Source organism: Hyperolius riggenbachi, chromosome 11 (genome assembly GCF_040937935.1).
Source record: "Hyperolius riggenbachi isolate aHypRig1 chromosome 11, aHypRig1.pri, whole genome shotgun sequence".
NCBI lineage: Eukaryota > Metazoa > Chordata > Amphibia > Anura > Hyperoliidae > Hyperolius > Hyperolius riggenbachi.
Genome location: NC_090656.1, coordinates 99,041,363 through 99,059,379, shown reverse-complemented (window position 1 = coordinate 99,059,379; position 18,017 = coordinate 99,041,363). Strand labels below are relative to the sequence as shown.

At 39.1% G+C, this 18,017-nt stretch overlaps 8 non-coding genes across 8 annotated transcripts; all 8 read right to left on the bottom strand.

Moving 5' to 3' along the window:
* Positions 1-550: 550 nt before the first annotated feature.
* On the bottom strand, positions 551-624 carry TRNAT-AGU (transfer RNA threonine (anticodon AGU)). Its single transcript has one exon. It is a non-coding gene; the product is annotated as a tRNA-Thr (tRNA).
* A 3,181-nt stretch (positions 625-3,805) lies between these two features.
* On the bottom strand, positions 3,806-3,879 carry TRNAT-AGU (transfer RNA threonine (anticodon AGU)). The gene has a single exon. It is a non-coding gene; the product is annotated as a tRNA-Thr (tRNA).
* A 1,313-nt stretch (positions 3,880-5,192) lies between these two features.
* TRNAT-AGU (transfer RNA threonine (anticodon AGU)) lies at positions 5,193-5,266 on the bottom strand. Its single transcript has one exon. It is a non-coding gene; the product is annotated as a tRNA-Thr (tRNA).
* Positions 5,267-6,583: 1,317 nt separating this feature from the next.
* TRNAT-AGU (transfer RNA threonine (anticodon AGU)) lies at positions 6,584-6,657 on the bottom strand. Its single transcript has one exon. It is a non-coding gene; the product is annotated as a tRNA-Thr (tRNA).
* A 1,901-nt stretch (positions 6,658-8,558) lies between these two features.
* On the bottom strand, positions 8,559-8,632 carry TRNAT-AGU (transfer RNA threonine (anticodon AGU)). The gene has a single exon. It is a non-coding gene; the product is annotated as a tRNA-Thr (tRNA).
* A 3,290-nt stretch (positions 8,633-11,922) lies between these two features.
* Positions 11,923-11,996, bottom strand: TRNAT-AGU (transfer RNA threonine (anticodon AGU)). The gene has a single exon. It is a non-coding gene; the product is annotated as a tRNA-Thr (tRNA).
* Positions 11,997-14,600: 2,604 nt separating this feature from the next.
* Positions 14,601-14,674, bottom strand: TRNAT-AGU (transfer RNA threonine (anticodon AGU)). The gene has a single exon. It is a non-coding gene; the product is annotated as a tRNA-Thr (tRNA).
* Positions 14,675-17,278: 2,604 nt separating this feature from the next.
* TRNAT-AGU (transfer RNA threonine (anticodon AGU)) lies at positions 17,279-17,352 on the bottom strand. The gene has a single exon. It is a non-coding gene; the product is annotated as a tRNA-Thr (tRNA).
* Between the last annotated feature and the right edge of the window lie 665 nt (positions 17,353-18,017).

Sequence of the window (18,017 nt, the reverse complement as noted above, 5' to 3'; positions counted from 1 at the left end):
GTTTAACATTTTTTTTTCAATAGTTTTTCAGGCCTACTTTTCCCTGCCTAAGAGCATACACATAGTCAACCTAAAAGGGAATGGAAAACTTTTAGGACAAAATTGTTGAAAAGAATGTTGTGCAACTTCCAAAATATGATAATGAAAGCTGTGGCAAAACCAATGAGTTTTGTGCCACAGAAGCCAGTCACTATTATATTTCATGTAGGTGCTGTGGCTTAGTAATTAAGTTTTATTCAATGTTTCTTATTGTAGAAGCAGCAATTTTACTTGAAGAAGTTTTGGCTAGGCAAGTGTGGGTTAAGCTCCCATCCATGTTGAGCATAGCATCCCAAAAGACTTGTTAGTGACCTTTACCTATTGTCAGAGATGGAAGGTAGTACATCAAACCAAACTGTTAAGAAAATGTCTTTGTTCCGATGTGGTGGAAACAGTGGGCATAGCGAATGCAAGTTTCCTGTGAGCAAATATGGGTGAAGCTCAAAGACGTGATCCCGAAAATCTGGGATGTAAACAGCAGGCAATGACTTGGTGATAATAAGATGAGCAAAGGCACTGCTGAGAGTTGAACTCAGGATCTCCTGTTTACTAGACAGGCGCTTTAACCAACTAAGCCACAGCGCCCACATGATGCAATACAGTTATTGTCTATTGTGGCACAGCACTCTTTTTTCTTGCATTTGCATTCTCAGTTTTTTAACATTTTTTTTTCAATAGTTTTTCAGGCCTACTTTTCCCTGCCTAAGAGTATACACATAGTCCACCTAAAAGGGAATGGAAAACTTTTAGGACAAAATTGTTGAAAAGAATGTTGTGCAACTTCCAAAATATGATAATGAAAGCTGTGGCAAAACCAATGAGTTTTGTGCCACAGAAGCCAGTCACTATTATATTTCATGTAGGTGCTGTGGCATAGTAATTAAGTTTTATACAATGTTTCTTATTGTAGAAGCAGCAATTTTACTTGAAGAAGTTTTGGCTAGGCAAGTGCGGGTTAAAGGGACTCCGAGCAGTGCAGAAACTATGGAAAGATGCATATCATTTTAAAGCTCTCTTTCTCCTCTTTCCAATGATATATAAATCGCCGCACTACGCCTTTTAGTTTTCGCTATTTTCGCGATTGAAATTGACATGGCTGCGATTTCGATCACGAAATTACAGAAAACTAAAAGGCGTAGGGTGACGATTTAGGGGTCGTCAGAAAGAGGAGAAAGAGTGCTTTAAAATGATATCCATCTTTCCATAGTTACATTGTATTACACAGGGCGACTTTTTCTGCTGAATAGAGCTGCTGACTCTGAGAAAATGTCGCCCTGTGTAATACAATGTAACTATAGAAAGATGGATATCATTTTAAAGCTCTCTTTCTCCTCTTTCTGACGACCCCTAAATCGTTGCCCTACACCTTTTAGTTTTCTCTATTTTCACGATCGAAATCGCAGCCGCGGCAATTTCAATCGCGAAAATAGCGAAAACTAAAAGGCGTAGGGCGGCGATTTATATATCATTGGAAAGAGGAGAAAGAGAGCTTTAAAATGATATGCATCTTTCCATAGTTTTTGCACTGCTCGGAGTCCCTTTAAGCTCCCATCCATGTTGAGCATAGCATCCCAAAAGACTTGTTAGTGACCTTTACCTATTGTCAGAGATGGAAGGTAGTACATCAAACCAAACTGATAAGAAAATGTCTTTGTTCAGATGTGGTGGAAACAGTGGGCATAGGGAATGCAAGTTTCCTGTGAGCAAATATGGGTGAAGCTCAAAGACGTGATCCCGAAAATCTGGGATGTAAACAGCAGGCAATGACTTGGTGATAATAAGATGAGCAAAGGCACTGTTGAGAGTTGAACTCAGGATCTCCTGTTTACTAGACAGGCGCTTTAACCAACTAAGCCACAGCACCCACATGCTGCAATACAATTATTGGTTATTGTGGCACAGCACTCTTTTTTCTTTGCATTTGCATTCTCAGTTTTTTAACATTTTTTTTTCAATAGTTTTTCAGGCCTACTTTTCCCTGCCTAAGAGTATACACATAGTCCACCTAAAAGGGAATGGAAAACTTTTAGGACAAAATTGTTGAAAAGAATGTTGTGCAACTTCCAAAATATGATAATGAAAGCTGTGGCAAAACCAATGAGTTTTGTGCCACAGAAGCCAGTCACTATTATATTTCATGTAGGTGCTGTGGCATAGTAATTAAGTTTTATACAATGTTTCTTATTGTAGAAGCAGCAATTTTACTTGAAGAAGTTTTGGCTAGGCAAGTGCGGGTTAAAGGGACTCCGAGCAGTGCAGAAACTATGGAAAGATGCATATCATTTTAAAGCTCTCTTTCTCCTCTTTCCAATGATATATAAATCGCCGCACTACGCCTTTTAGTTTTCGCTATTTTCGCGATTGAAATTGACATGGCTGCGATTTCGATCACGAAATTACAGAAAACTAAAAGGCGTAGGGTGACGATTTAGGGGTCGTCAGAAAGAGGAGAAAGAGTGCTTTAAAATGATATCCATCTTTCCATAGTTACATTGTATTACACAGGGCGACTTTTTCTGCTGAATAGAGCTGCTGACTCTGAGAAAATGTCGCCCTGTGTAATACAATGTAACTATAGAAAGATGGATATCATTTTAAAGCTCTCTTTCTCCTCTTTCTGACGACCCCTAAATCGTTGCCCTACACCTTTTAGTTTTCTCTATTTTCACGATCGAAATCGCAGCCGCGGCAATTTCAATCGCGAAAATAGCGAAAACTAAAAGGCGTAGGGCGGCGATTTATATATCATTGGAAAGAGGAGAAAGAGAGCTTTAAAATGATATGCATCTTTCCATAGTTTTTGCACTGCTCGGAGTCCCTTTAAGCTCCCATCCATGTTGAGCATAGCATCCCAAAAGACTTGTTAGTGACCTTTACCTATTGTCAGAGATGGAAGGTAGTACATCAAACCAAACTGATAAGAAAATGTCTTTGTTCAGATGTGGTGGAAACAGTGGGCATAGGGAATGCAAGTTTCCTGTGAGCAAATATGGGTGAAGCTCAAAGACGTGATCCCGAAAATCTGGGATGTAAACAGCAGGCAATGACTTGGTGATAATAAGATGAGCAAAGGCACTGTTGAGAGTTGAACTCAGGATCTCCTGTTTACTAGACAGGCGCTTTAACCAACTAAGCCACAGCACCCACATGCTGCAATACAATTATTGGTTATTGTGGCACAGCACTCTTTTTTCTTTGCATTTGCATTCTCAGTTTTTTAACATTTTTTTTTCAATAGTTTTTCAGGCCTACTTTTCCCTGCCTAAGAGTATACACATAGTCCACCTAAAAGGGAATGGAAAACTTTTAGGACAAAATTGTTGAAAAGAATGTTGTGCAACTTCCAAAATATGATAATGAAAGCTGTGGCAAAACCAATGAGTTTTGTGCCACAGAAGCCAGTCACTATTATATTTTTATGTAGGTGCTGTGGCTTAGTAATTAAGTTTTATACAATGTTTCTTATTGTAGAAGCAGCAATTTTACTTAAAGAAGTTTTGGCTAGGCAAGTGTGGGTTAAGCTCCCATCCATGTTGAGCATAGCATCCCAAAAGACTTGTTAGTGACCTTTACCTATTGTCAGAGATGGAAGGTAGTAAATCAAACCAAACTGATAAGAAAATGTCTTTGTTCAGATGTGGTGGAAACAGTGGGCATAGGGAATGCAAGTTTCCTGTGAGCAAATATGGGTGAAGCTCAAAGACGTGATCCCGAAGATCTGGGATGTAAACAGCAGGCAATGACTTGGTGATAATAAGATGAGCAAAGGCACTGCTGAGAGTTGAACTCAGGATCTCCTGTTTACTAGACAGGCACTTTAACCAACTAAGCCACAGCACCCACATGCTGCAATACAGTTATTGGTTATTGTGGCACAGCACTCTTTTTTCTTTGCATTTGCATTCTCAGTTTTTTAACATTTTTTTTTCAATAGTTTTTCAGGCCTACTTTTCCCTGCCTAAGAGTATACACATAGTCCACCTAAAAGGGAATGGAAAACTTTTAGGACAAAATTGTTGAAAAGAATGTTGTGCAACTTCCAAAATATGATAATGAAAGCTGTGGCAAAACCAATGAGTTTTGTGCCACAGAAGCCAGTCACTATTATATTTCATGTAGGTGCTGTGGCTTAGTAATTAAGTTTTATTCAATGTTTCTTATTGTAGAAGCAGCAATTTTACTTGAAGAAGTTTTGGCTAGGCAAGTGCGGGTTAAGCTCCCATCCATATTGAGCATAGCATCCCAAAAGACTTGTTAGTGACCTTTACCTATTGTCAGAGATGGAAGGTAGTACATCAAACCAAACTGTTAAGAAAATGTCTTTGTTCCGATGTGGTGGAAACAGTGGGCATAGCGAATGCAAGTTTCCTGTAAGCAAATATGGGTGAAGCTCAAAGACGTGATCCCGAAAATCTGGGATGTAAACAGCAGGCAATGACTTGGTGATAATAAGATGAGCAAAGGCACTGCTGAGAGTTGAACTCAGGATCTCCTGTTTACTTGACAGGCGCTTTAACCAGCTAAGCCACAGCGCCCACATGCTGCAATACAGTTATTGGTTATTGTGGCACAGCACTCTTTTTTGTTTGCATTAGCATTCTCAGTTTAACATTTTTTTTTCAATAGTTTTTCAGGCCTACTTTTCCCTGCCTAAGAGCATACACATAGTCAACCTAAAAGGGAATGGAAAACTTTTAGGACAAAATTGTTGAAAAGAATGTTGTGCAACTTCCAAAATATGATAATGAAAGCTGTGGCAAAACCAATGAGTTTTGTGCCACAGAAGCCAGTCACTATTATATTTCATGTAGGTGCTGTGGCTTAGTAATTAAGTTTTATACAATGTTTCTTATTGTAGAAGCAGCAATTTTACTTAAAGAAGTTTTGGCTAGGCAAGTGTGGGTTAAGCTTCCATCCATGTTGAGCATAGCATCCCAAAAGACTTGTTAGTGACCTTTACCTATTGTCAGAGATGGAAGGTAGTAAATCAAACCAAACTGATAAGAAAATGTCTTTGTTCAGATGTGGTGGAAACAGTGGGCATAGGGAATGCAAGTTTCCTGTGAGCAAATATGGGTGAAGCTCAAAGACGTGATCCCGAAGATCTGGGATGTAAACAGCAGGCAATGACTTGGTGATAATAAGATGAGCAAAGGCACTGCTGAGAGTTGAACTCAGGATCTCCTGTTTACTAGACAGGCACTTTAACCAACTAAGCCACAGCACCCACATGCTGCAATACAGTTATTGGTTATTGTGGCACAGCACTCTTTTTTCTTTGCATTTGCATTCTCAGTTTTTTAACATTTTTTTTTCAATAGTTTTTCAGGCCTACTTTTCCCTGCCTAAGAGTATACACATAGTCCACCTAAAAGGGAATGGAAAACTTTTAGGACAAAATTGTTGAAAAGAATGTTGTGCAACTTCCAAAATATGATAATGAAAGCTGTGGCAAAACCAATGAGTTTTGTGCCACAGAAGCCAGTCACTATTATATTTCATGTAGGTGCTGTGGCTTAGTAATTAAGTTTTATTCAATGTTTCTTATTGTAGAAGCAGCAATTTTAATTGAAGAAGTTTTGGCTAGGCAAGTGCAGGTTAAGCTCCCATCCATGTTGAGCATAGCATCCCAAAAGACTTGTTAGTGACCTTTACCTATTGTCAGAGATGGAAGGTAGTACATCAAACCAAACTGATAAGAAAATGTCTTTGTTCAGATGTGGTGGAAACAGTGGGCATAGGGAATGCAAGTTTCCTGTGAGCAAATATGGGTGAAGCTCAAAGACGTGATCCCGAAAATCTGGGATGTAAACAGCAGGCAATGACTTGGTGATAATAAGATGAGCAAAGGCACTGTTGAGAGTTGAACTCAGGATCTCCTGTTTACTAGACAGGCGCTTTAACCAACTAAGCCACAGCACCCACATGCTGCAATACAGTTATTGGTTATTGTGGCACAGCACTCTTTTTTCTTTGCATTTGCATTCTCAGTTTTTTAACATTTTTTTTTCAATAGTTTTTCAGGCCTACTTTTCCCTGCCTAAGAGTATACACATAGTCCACCTAAAAGGGAATGGAAAACTTTTAGGACAAAATTGTTGAAAAGAATGTTGTGCAACTTCCAAAATATGATAATGAAAGCTGTGGCAAAACCAATGAGTTTTGTGCCACAGAAGCCAGTCACTATTATATTTTTATGTAGGTGCTGTGGCTTAGTAATTAAGTTTTATACAATGTTTCTTATTGTAGAAGCAGCAATTTTACTTGAAGAAGTTTTGGCTAGGCAAGTTCGGGTTAAGCTCCCATCCATGTTGAGCATAGCATCCCAAAAGACTTGTTAGTGACCTTTACCTATTGTCAGAGATGGAAGGTAGTACATCAAACCAAACTGATAAGAAAATGTCTTTGTTCAGATGTGGTGGAAACAGTGGGCATAGCGAATGCAAGTTTCCTGTGAGCAAATATGGGTGAAGCTCAAAGACGTGATCCCGAAAATCTGGGATGTAAACAGCAGGCAATGACTTGGTGATAATAAGATGAGCAAAGGCACTGCTGAGAGTTGAACTCAGGATCTCCTGTTTACTAGACAGGCGCTTTAACCAACTAAGCCACAGCGCCCACATGATGCAATACAGTTATTGTCTATTGTGGCACAGCACTCTTTTTTCTTGCATTTGCATTCTCAGTTTTTTAACATTTTTTTTTCAATAGTTTTTCAGGCCTACTTTTCCCTGCCTAAGAGTATACACATAGTCCACCTAAAAGGGAATGGAAAACTTTTAGGACAAAATTGTTGAAAAGAATGTTGTGCAACTTCCAAAATATGATAATGAAAGCTGTGGCAAAACCAATGAGTTTTGTGCCACAGAAGCCAGTCACTATTATATTTCATGTAGGTGCTGTGGCATAGTAATTAAGTTTTATACAATGTTTCTTATTGTAGAAGCAGCAATTTTACTTGAAGAAGTTTTGGCTAGGCAAGTGCGGGTTAAAGGGACTCCGAGCAGTGCAGAAACTATGGAAAGATGCATATCATTTTAAAGCTCTCTTTCTCCTCTTTCCAATGATATATAAATCGCCGCACTACGCCTTTTAGTTTTCGCTATTTTCGCGATTGAAATTGACATGGCTGCGATTTCGATCACGAAATTACAGAAAACTAAAAGGCGTAGGGTGACGATTTAGGGGTCGTCAGAAAGAGGAGAAAGAGTGCTTTAAAATGATATCCATCTTTCCATAGTTACATTGTATTACACAGGGCGACTTTTTCTGCTGAATAGAGCTGCTGACTCTGAGAAAATGTCGCCCTGTGTAATACAATGTAACTATAGAAAGATGGATATCATTTTAAAGCTCTCTTTCTCCTCTTTCTGACGACCCCTAAATCGTTGCCCTACACCTTTTAGTTTTCTCTATTTTCACGATCGAAATCGCAGCCGCGGCAATTTCAATCGCGAAAATAGCGAAAACTAAAAGGCGTAGGGCGGCGATTTATATATCATTGGAAAGAGGAGAAAGAGAGCTTTAAAATGATATGCATCTTTCCATAGTTTTTGCACTGCTCGGAGTCCCTTTAAGCTCCCATCCATGTTGAGCATAGCATCCCAAAAGACTTGTTAGTGACCTTTACCTATTGTCAGAGATGGAAGGTAGTACATCAAACCAAACTGATAAGAAAATGTCTTTGTTCAGATGTGGTGGAAACAGTGGGCATAGGGAATGCAAGTTTCCTGTGAGCAAATATGGGTGAAGCTCAAAGACGTGATCCCGAAAATCTGGGATGTAAACAGCAGGCAATGACTTGGTGATAATAAGATGAGCAAAGGCACTGTTGAGAGTTGAACTCAGGATCTCCTGTTTACTAGACAGGCGCTTTAACCAACTAAGCCACAGCACCCACATGCTGCAATACAATTATTGGTTATTGTGGCACAGCACTCTTTTTTCTTTGCATTTGCATTCTCAGTTTTTTAACATTTTTTTTTCAATAGTTTTTCAGGCCTACTTTTCCCTGCCTAAGAGTATACACATAGTCCACCTAAAAGGGAATGGAAAACTTTTAGGACAAAATTGTTGAAAAGAATGTTGTGCAACTTCCAAAATATGATAATGAAAGCTGTGGCAAAACCAATGAGTTTTGTGCCACAGAAGCCAGTCACTATTATATTTTTATGTAGGTGCTGTGGCTTAGTAATTAAGTTTTATACAATGTTTCTTATTGTAGAAGCAGCAATTTTACTTGAAGAAGTTTTGGAAAGGCAAGTGCGGGTTAAGCTCCCATCCATGTTGAGCATAGCATCCCAAAAGACTTGTTAGTGACCTTTACCTATTGTCAGAGATGGAAGGTAGTACATCAAACCAAACTGATAAGAAAATGTCTTTGTTCAGATGTGGTGGAAACAGTGGGCATAGCGAATGCAAGTTTCCTGTGAGCAAATATGGGTGAAGCTCAAAGACGTGATCCCGAAAATCTGGGATGTAAACAGCAGGCAATGACTTGGTGATAATAAGATGAGCAAAGGCACTGCTGAGAGTTGAACTCAGGATCTCCTGTTTACTAGACAGGCGCTTTAACCAACTAAGCCACAGCGCCCACATGATGCAATACAGTTATTGTCTATTGTGGCACAGCACTCTTTTTTCTTGCATTTGCATTCTCAGTTTTTTAACATTTTTTTTTCAATAGTTTTTCAGGCCTACTTTTCCCTGCCTAAGAGTATACACATAGTCCACCTAAAAGGGAATGGAAAACTTTTAGGACAAAATTGTTGAAAAGAATGTTGTGCAACTTCCAAAATATGATAATGAAAGCTGTGGCAAAACCAATGAGTTTTGTGCCACAGAAGCCAGTCACTATTATATTTCATGTAGGTGCTGTGGCATAGTAATTAAGTTTTATACAATGTTTCTTATTGTAGAAGCAGCAATTTTACTTGAAGAAGTTTTGGCTAGGCAAGTGCGGGTTAAAGGGACTCCGAGCAGTGCAGAAACTATGGAAAGATGCATATCATTTTAAAGCTCTCTTTCTCCTCTTTCCAATGATATATAAATCGCCGCACTACGCCTTTTAGTTTTCGCTATTTTCGCGATTGAAATTGACATGGCTGCGATTTCGATCACGAAAATACAGAAAACTAAAAGGCGTAGGGTGATGATTTAGGGGTCGTCAGAAAGAGGAGAAAGAGAGCTTTAAAATGATATCCATCTTTCCATAGTTACATTGTATTACACAGGGCGACTTTTTCTGCTGAATAGAGCTGCTGACTCTGAGAAAATGTCGCCCTGTGTAATACAAGGTAACTATAGAAAGATGGATATCATTTTAAAGCTCTCTTTCTCCTCTTTCTGACGACCCCTAAATCGTTGCCCTACACCTTTTAGTTTTCTCTATTTTCACGATTGAAATCGCAGCCGCGGCAATTTCAATCGCGAAAATAGCGAAAACTAAAAGGCGTAGGGCGGCGATTTATATATCATTGGAAAGAGGAGAAAGAGAGCTTTAAAATGATATGCATCTTTCCATAGTTTTTGCACTGCTCGGAGTCCCTTTAAGCTCCCATCCATGTTGAGCATAGCATCCCAAAAGACTTGTTAGTGACCTTTACCTATTGTCAGAGATGGAAGGTAGTACATCAAACCAAACTGATAAGAAAATGTCTTTGTTCAGATGTGGTGGAAACAGTGGGCATAGGGAATGCAAGTTTCCTGTGAGCAAATATGGGTGAAGCTCAAAGACGTGATCCCGAAAATCTGGGATGTAAACAGCAGGCAATGACTTGGTGATAATAAGATGAGCAAAGGCACTGCTGAGAGTTGAACTCAGGATCTCCTGTTTACTAGACAGGCGCTTTAACCAACTAAGCAACAGCACCCACATGCTGCAACACAGTTATTGGTTATTGTGGCACAGCACTCTTTTTTCTTTGCATTTGCATTCTCAGTTTTTTAACATTTTTTTTTCAATAGTTTTTCAGGCCTACTTTTCCCTGCCTAAGAGTATACACATAGTCCACCTAAAAGGGAATGGAAAACTTTTAGGACAAAATTGTTGAAAAGAATGTTGTGCAACTTCCAAAATATGATAATGAAAGCTGTGGCAAAACCAATGAGTTTTGTGCCACAGAAGCCAGTCACTATTATATTTCATGTAGGTGCTGTGGCTTAGTAATTAAGTTTTATACAATGTTTCTTATTGTAGAAGCAGCAATTTTACTTGAAGAAGTTTTGGCTAGGCAAGTGCGGGTTAAGCTCCCATCCATGTTGAGCATAGCATCCCAAAAGACTTGTTAGTGACCTTTACCTATTGTCAGAGATGGAAGGTAGTACATCAAACCAAACTGATAAGAAAATGTCTTTGTTCAGATGTGGTAGAAACAGTGGGCATAGCGAATGCAAGTTTCCTGTGAGCAAATATGGGTGAAGCTCTAAGACGTGATTCGAAAATCTGGGATGTAAACAGCAGGCAATGACTTGGTGATAATATGATGAGCAAAGGCACTGTTGAGAGTTGAACTCAGGATCTCCTGTTTACTAGACAGGCGCTTTAACCAACTAAGCCACAGCACCCACATGCTGCAATACAGTTATTGGTTATTGTGGCACAGCACTCTTTTTTCTTTGCATTTGCATTCTCAGTTTTTTAACATTTTTTTTTCAATAGTTTTTCAGGCCTACTTTTCCCTGCCTAAGAGTATACACATAGTCCACCTAAAAGGGAATGGAAAACTTTTAGGACAAAATTGTTGAAAAGAATGTTGTGCAACTTCCAAAATATGATAATGAAAGCTGTGGCAAAACCAATGAGTTTTGTTCCACAGAAGCCAGTCACTATTATATTTCAAGTAGGTGCTGTGGCTTAGTAATTAAGTTTTATACAATGTTTCTTATTGTAGAAGCAGCAATTTTACTTGAAGAAGTTTTGGCTAGGCAAGTGCGGGTTAAGCTCCCATCCATGTTGAGCATAGCATCCCAAAAGACTTGTTAGTGACCTTTACCTATTGTCAGAGATGGAAGGTAGTACATCAAACCAAACTGATAAGAAAATGTCTTTGTTCAGATGTGGTGGAAACAGTGGGCATAGGGAATGCAAGTTTCCTGTGAGCAAATATGGGTGAAGCTCAAAGACGTGATCCCGAAAATCTGGGATGTAAACAGCAGGCAATGACTTGGTGATAATAAGATGAGCAAAGGCACTGTTGAGAGTTGAACTCAGGATCTCCTGTTTACTAGACAGGCGCTTTAACCAACTAAGCCACAGCACCCACATGCTGCAATACAGCTATTGGTTATTGTGGCACAGCACTCTTTTTTCTTTGCATTTGCATTCTCAGTTTTTTAACATTTTTTTTTCAATAGTTTTTCAGGCCTACTTTTCCCTGCCTAAGAGTATACACATAGTCCACCTAAAAGGGAATGGAAAACTTTTAGGACAAAATTGTTGAAAAGAATGTTGTGCAACTTCCAAAATATGATAATGAAAGCTGTGGCAAAACCAATGAGTTTTGTGCCACAGAAGCCAGTCACTATTATATTTTTATGTAGGTGCTGTGGCTTAGTAATTAAGTTTTATACAATGTTTCTTATTGTAGAAGCAGCAATTTTACTTGAAGAAGTTTTGGCTAGGCAAGTGCGGGTTAAGCTCCCATCCATGTTGAGCATAGCATCCCAAAAGACTTGTTAGTGACCTTTACCTATTGTCAGAGATGGAAGGTAGTACATCAAACCAAACTGATAAGAAAATTTCTTTGTTCAGATGTGGTGGAAACAGTGGGCATAGCGAATGCAAGTTTCCTGTGAGCAAATATGGGTGAAGCTCAAAGACGTGATCCCGAAAATCTGGGATGTAAACAGCAGGCAATGACTTGGTGATAATAAGATGAGCAAAGGCACTGCTGAGAGTTGAACTCAGGATCTCCTGTTTACTAGACAGGCGCTTTAACCAACTAAGCCACAGCGCCCACATGATGCAATACAGTTATTGTCTATTGTGGCACAGCACTCTTTTTTCTTGCATTTGCATTCTCAGTTTTTTAACATTTTTTTTTCAATAGTTTTTCAGGCCTACTTTTCCCTGCCTAAGAGTATACACGTAGTCCACCTAAAAGGGAATGGAAAACTTTTAGGACAAAATTGTTGAAAAGAATGTTGTGCAACTTCCAAAATATGATAATGAAAGCTGTGGCAAAACCAATGAGTTTTGTGCCACAGAAGCCAGTCACTATTATATTTCATGTAGGTGCTGTGGCATAGTAATTAAGTTTTATACAATGTTTCTTATTGTAGAAGCAGCAATTTTACTTGAAGAAGTTTTGGCTAGGCAAGTGCGGGTTAAAGGGACTCCGAGCAGTGCAGAAACTATGGAAAGATGCATATCATTTTAAAGCTCTCTTTCTCCTCTTTCCAATGATATATAAATCGCCGCACTACGCCTTTTAGTTTTCGCTATTTTCGCGATTGAAATTGACATGGCTGCGATTTCGATCACGAAAATACAGAAAACTAAAAGGCGTAGGGTGACGATTTAGGGGTCGTCAGAAAGAGGAGAAAGAGAGCTTTAAAATGATATCCATCTTTCCATAGTTACATTGTATTACACAGGGCGACTTTTTCTGCTGAATAGAGCTGCTGACTCTGAGAAAATGTCGCCCTGTGTAATACAATGTAACTATGAAAAGATGGATATCATTTTAAAGCTCTCTTTCTCCTCTTTCTGACGACCCCTAAATCGTTGCCCTACACCTTTTAGTTTTCTCTATTTTCACGATCGAAATCGCAGCCGCGGCAATTTCAATCGCGAAAATAGCGAAAACTAAAAGGCGTAGGGTGGCGATTTATATATCATTGGAAAGAGGAGAAAGAGAGCTTTAAAATGATATGCATCTTTCCATAGTTTTTGCACTGCTCGGAGTCCCTTTAAGCTCCCATCCATGTTGAGCATAGCATCCCAAAAGACTTGTTAGTGACCTTTACCTATTGTCAGAGATGGAAGGTAGTACATCAAACCAAAATGATAAGAAAATGTCTTTGTTCAGATGTGGTGGAAACAGTGGGCATAGGGAATGCAAGTTTCCTGTGAGCAAATATGGGTGAAGCTGAAAGACGTGATCCCGAAAATCTGGGATGTAAACAGCAGGCAATGACTTGGTGATAATAAGATGAGCAAAGGCACTGCTGAGAGTTGAACTCAGGATCTCCTGTTTACTAGACAGGCGCTTTAACCAACAAAGCCACAGCGCCCACATGCTGCAACATAGTTATTGGTTATTGGTTATTGTGGCACAGCACTCTTTTTTTCTTTGCATTTGCATTCTCAGTTTTTTAACATTTTTTTTTCAATAGTTTTTCAGGCCTACTTTTCCCTGCCTAAGAGTATACACATAGTCCACCTAAAAGGGAATGGAAAACTTTTAGGACAAAATTGTTGAAAAGAATGTTGTGCAACTTCCAAAATATGATAATGAAAGCTGTGGCAAAACCAATGAGTTTTGTGCCACAGAAGCCAGTCACTATTATATTTCATGTAGGTGCTGTGGCTTAGTAATTAAGTTTTATACAATGTTTCTTATTGTAGAAGCAGCAATTTTACTTGAAGAAGTTTTGACTAGGCAAGTGCGGGTTAAGCTCCCATCCATGTTGAGCATAGCATCCCAAAAGACTTGTTAGTGACCTTTACCTATTGTCAGAGATGGAAGGTAGTACATCAAACCAAACTGATAAGAAAATGTCTTTGTTCAGATGTGGTGGAAACAGTGGGCATAGGGAATGCAAGTTTCCTGTGAGCAAATATGGGTGAAGCTCAAAGACGTGATCCCGAAAATCTGGGATGTAAACAGCAGGCAATGACTTGGTGATAATAAGATGAGCAAAGGCACTGTTGAGAGTTGAACTCAGGATCTCCTGTTTACTAGACAGGCGCTTTAACCAACTAAGCCACAGCACCCACATGCTGCAATACAATTATTGGTTATTGTGGCACAGCACTCTTTTTTCTTTGCATTTGCATTCTCAGTTTTTTAACATTTTTTTTTCAATAGTTTTTCAGGCCTACTTTTCCCTGCCTAAGAGTATACACATAGTCCACCTAAAAGGGAATGGAAAACTTTTAGGACAAAATTGTTGAAAAGAATGTTGTGCAACTTCCAAAATATGATAATGAAAGCTGTGGCAAAACCAATGAGTTTTGTGCCACAGAAGCCAGTCACTATTATATTTTTATGTAGGTGCTGTGGCTTAGTAATTAAGTTTTATACAATGTTTCTTATTGTAGAAGCAGCAATTTTACTTGAAGAAGTTTTGGAAAGGCAAGTGCGGGTTAAGCTCCCATCCATGTTGAGCATAGCATCCCAAAAGACTTGTTAGTGACCTTTACCTATTGTCAGAGATGGAAGGTAGTACATCAAACCAAACTGATAAGAAAATGTCTTTGTTCAGATGTGGTGGAAACAGTGGGCATAGCGAATGCAAGTTTCCTGTGAGCAAATATGGGTGAAGCTCAAAGACGTGATCCCGAAAATCTGGGATGTAAACAGCAGGCAATGACTTGGTGATAATAAGATGAGCAAAGGCACTGCTGAGAGTTGAACTCAGGATCTCCTGTTTACTAGACAGGCGCTTTAACCAACTAAGCCACAGCGCCCACATGATGCAATACAGTTATTGTCTATTGTGGCACAGCACTCTTTTTTCTTGCATTTGCATTCTCAGTTTTTTAACATTTTTTTTTCAATAGTTTTTCAGGCCTACTTTTCCCTGCCTAAGAGTATACACGTAGTCCACCTAAAAGGGAATGGAAAACTTTTAGGACAAAATTGTTGAAAAGAATGTTGTGCAACTTCCAAAATATGATAATGAAAGCTGTGGCAAAACCAATGAGTTTTGTGCCACAGAAGCCAGTCACTATTATATTTCATGTAGGTGCTGTGGCATAGTAATTAAGTTTTATACAATGTTTCTTATTGTAGAAGCAGCAATTTTACTTGAAGAAGTTTTGGCTAGGCAAGTGCGGGTTAAAGGGACTCCGAGCAGTGCAGAAACTATGGAAAGATGCATATCATTTTAAAGCTCTCTTTCTCCTCTTTCCAATGATATATAAATCGCCGCACTACGCCTTTTAGTTTTCGCTATTTTCGCGATTGAAATTGACATGGCTGCGATTTCGATCACGAAAATACAGAAAACTAAAAGGCGTAGGGTGACGATTTAGGGGTCGTCAGAAAGAGGAGAAAGAGAGCTTTAAAATGATATCCATCTTTCCATAGTTACATTGTATTACACAGGGCGACTTTTTCTGCTGAATAGAGCTGCTGACTCTGAGAAAATGTCGCCCTGTGTAATACAATGTAACTATGAAAAGATGGATATCATTTTAAAGCTCTCTTTCTCCTCTTTCTGACGACCCCTAAATCGTTGCCCTACACCTTTTAGTTTTCTCTATTTTCACGATCGAAATCGCAGCCGCGGCAATTTCAATCGCGAAAATAGCGAAAACTAAAAGGCGTAGGGTGGCGATTTATATATCATTGGAAAGAGGAGAAAGAGAGCTTTAAAATGATATGCATCTTTCCATAGTTTTTGCACTGCTCGGAGTCCCTTTAAGCTCCCATCCATGTTGAGCATAGCATCCCAAAAGACTTGTTAGTGACCTTTACCTATTGTCAGAGATGGAAGGTAGTACATCAAACCAAAATGATAAGAAAATGTCTTTGTTCAGATGTGGTGGAAACAGTGGGCATAGGGAATGCAAGTTTCCTGTGAGCAAATATGGGTGAAGCTGAAAGACGTGATCCCGAAAATCTGGGATGTAAACAGCAGGCAATGACTTGGTGATAATAAGATGAGCAAAGGCACTGCTGAGAGTTGAACTCAGGATCTCCTGTTTACTAGACAGGCGCTTTAACCAACAAAGCCACAGCGCCCACATGCTGCAACATAGTTATTGGTTATTGGTTATTGTGGCACAGCACTCTTTTTTTCTTTGCATTTGCATTCTCAGTTTTTTAACATTTTTTTTTCAATAGTTTTTCAGGCCTACTTTTCCCTGCCTAAGAGTATACACATAGTCCACCTAAAAGGGAATGGAAAACTTTTAGGACAAAATTGTTGAAAAGAATGTTGTGCAACTTCCAAAATATGATAATGAAAGCTGTGGCAAAACCAATGAGTTTTGTGCCACAGAAGCCAGTCACTATTATATTTCATGTAGGTGCTGTGGCTTAGTAATTAAGTTTTATACAATGTTTCTTATTGTAGAAGCAGCAATTTTACTTGAAGAAGTTTTGACTAGGCAAGTGCGGGTTAAGCTCCCATCCATGTTGAGCATAGCATCCCAAAAGACTTGTTAGTGACCTTTACCTATTGTCAGAGATGGAAGGTAGTACATCAAACCAAACTGATAAGAAAATGTCTTTGTTCAGATGTGGTGGAAACAGTGGGCATAGGGAATGCAAGTTTCCTGTGAGCAAATATGGGTGAAGCTCAAAGACGTGATCCCGAAAATCTGGGATGTAAACAGCAGGCAATGACTTGGTGATAATAAGATGAGCAAAGGCACTGTTGAGAGTTGAACTCAGGATCTCCTGTTTACTAGACAGGCGCTTTAACCAACTAAGCCACAGCACCCACATGCTGCAATACAATTATTGGTTATTGTGGCACAGCACTCTTTTTTCTTTGCATTTGCATTCTCAGTTTTTTAACATTTTTTTTTCAATAGTTTTTCAGGCCTACTTTTCCCTGCCTAAGAGTATACACATAGTCCACCTAAAAGGGAATGGAAAACTTTTAGGACAAAATTGTTGAAAAGAATGTTGTGCAACTTCCAAAATATGATAATGAAAGCTGTGGCAAAACCAATGAGTTTTGTGCCACAGAAGCCAGTCACTATTATATTTTTATGTAGGTGCTGTGGCTTAGTAATTAAGTTTTATACAATGTTTCTTATTGTAGAAGCAGCAATTTTACTTGAAGAAGTTTTGGAAAGGCAAGTGCGGGTTAAGCTCCCATCCATGTTGAGCATAGCATCCCAAAAGACTTGTTAGTGACCTTTACCTATTGTCAGAGATGGAAGGTAGTACATCAAACCAAACTGATAAGAAAATGTCTTTGTTCAGATGTGGTGGAAACAGTGGGCATAGCGAATGCAAGTTTCCTGTGAGCAAATATGGGTGAAGCTCAAAGACGTGATCCCGAAAATCTGGGATGTAAACAGCAGGCAATGACTTGGTGATAATAAGATGAGCAAAGGCACTGCTGAGAGTTGAACTCAGGATCTCCTGTTTACTAAACAGGCGCTTTAACCAACTAAGCCACAGCGCCCACATGATGCAATACAGTTATTGTCTATTGTGGCACAGCACTCTTTTTTCTTGCATTTGCATTCTCAGTTTTTTAACATTTTTTTTTCAATAGTTTTTCAGGCCTACTTTTCCCTGCCTAAGAGTATACACATAGTCCACCTAAAAGGGAATGGAAAACTTTTAGGACAAAATTGTTGAAAAGAATGTTGTGCAACTTCCAAAATATGATAATGAAAGCTGTGGCAAAACCAATGAGTTTTGTGCCACAGAAGCCAGTCACTATTATATTTCATGTAGGTGCTGTGGCATAGTAATTAAGTTTTATACAATGTTTCTTATTGTAGAAGCAGCAATTTTACTTGAAGAAGTTTTGGCTAGGCAAGTGCGGGTTAAAGGGACTCCGAGCAGTGCAGAAACTATGGAAAGATGCATATCATTTTAAAGCTCTCTTTCTCCTCTTTCCAATGATATATAAATCGCCGCACTACGCCTTTTAGTTTTCGCTATTTTCGCGATTGAAATTGACATGGCTGCGATTTCGATCACGAAAATACAGAAAACTAAAAGGCGTAGGGTGACGATTTAGGGGTCGTCAGAAAGAGGAGAAAGAGAGCTTTAAAATGATATCCATCTTTCCATAGTTACATTGTATTACACAGGGCGACTTTTTCTGCTGAATAGAGC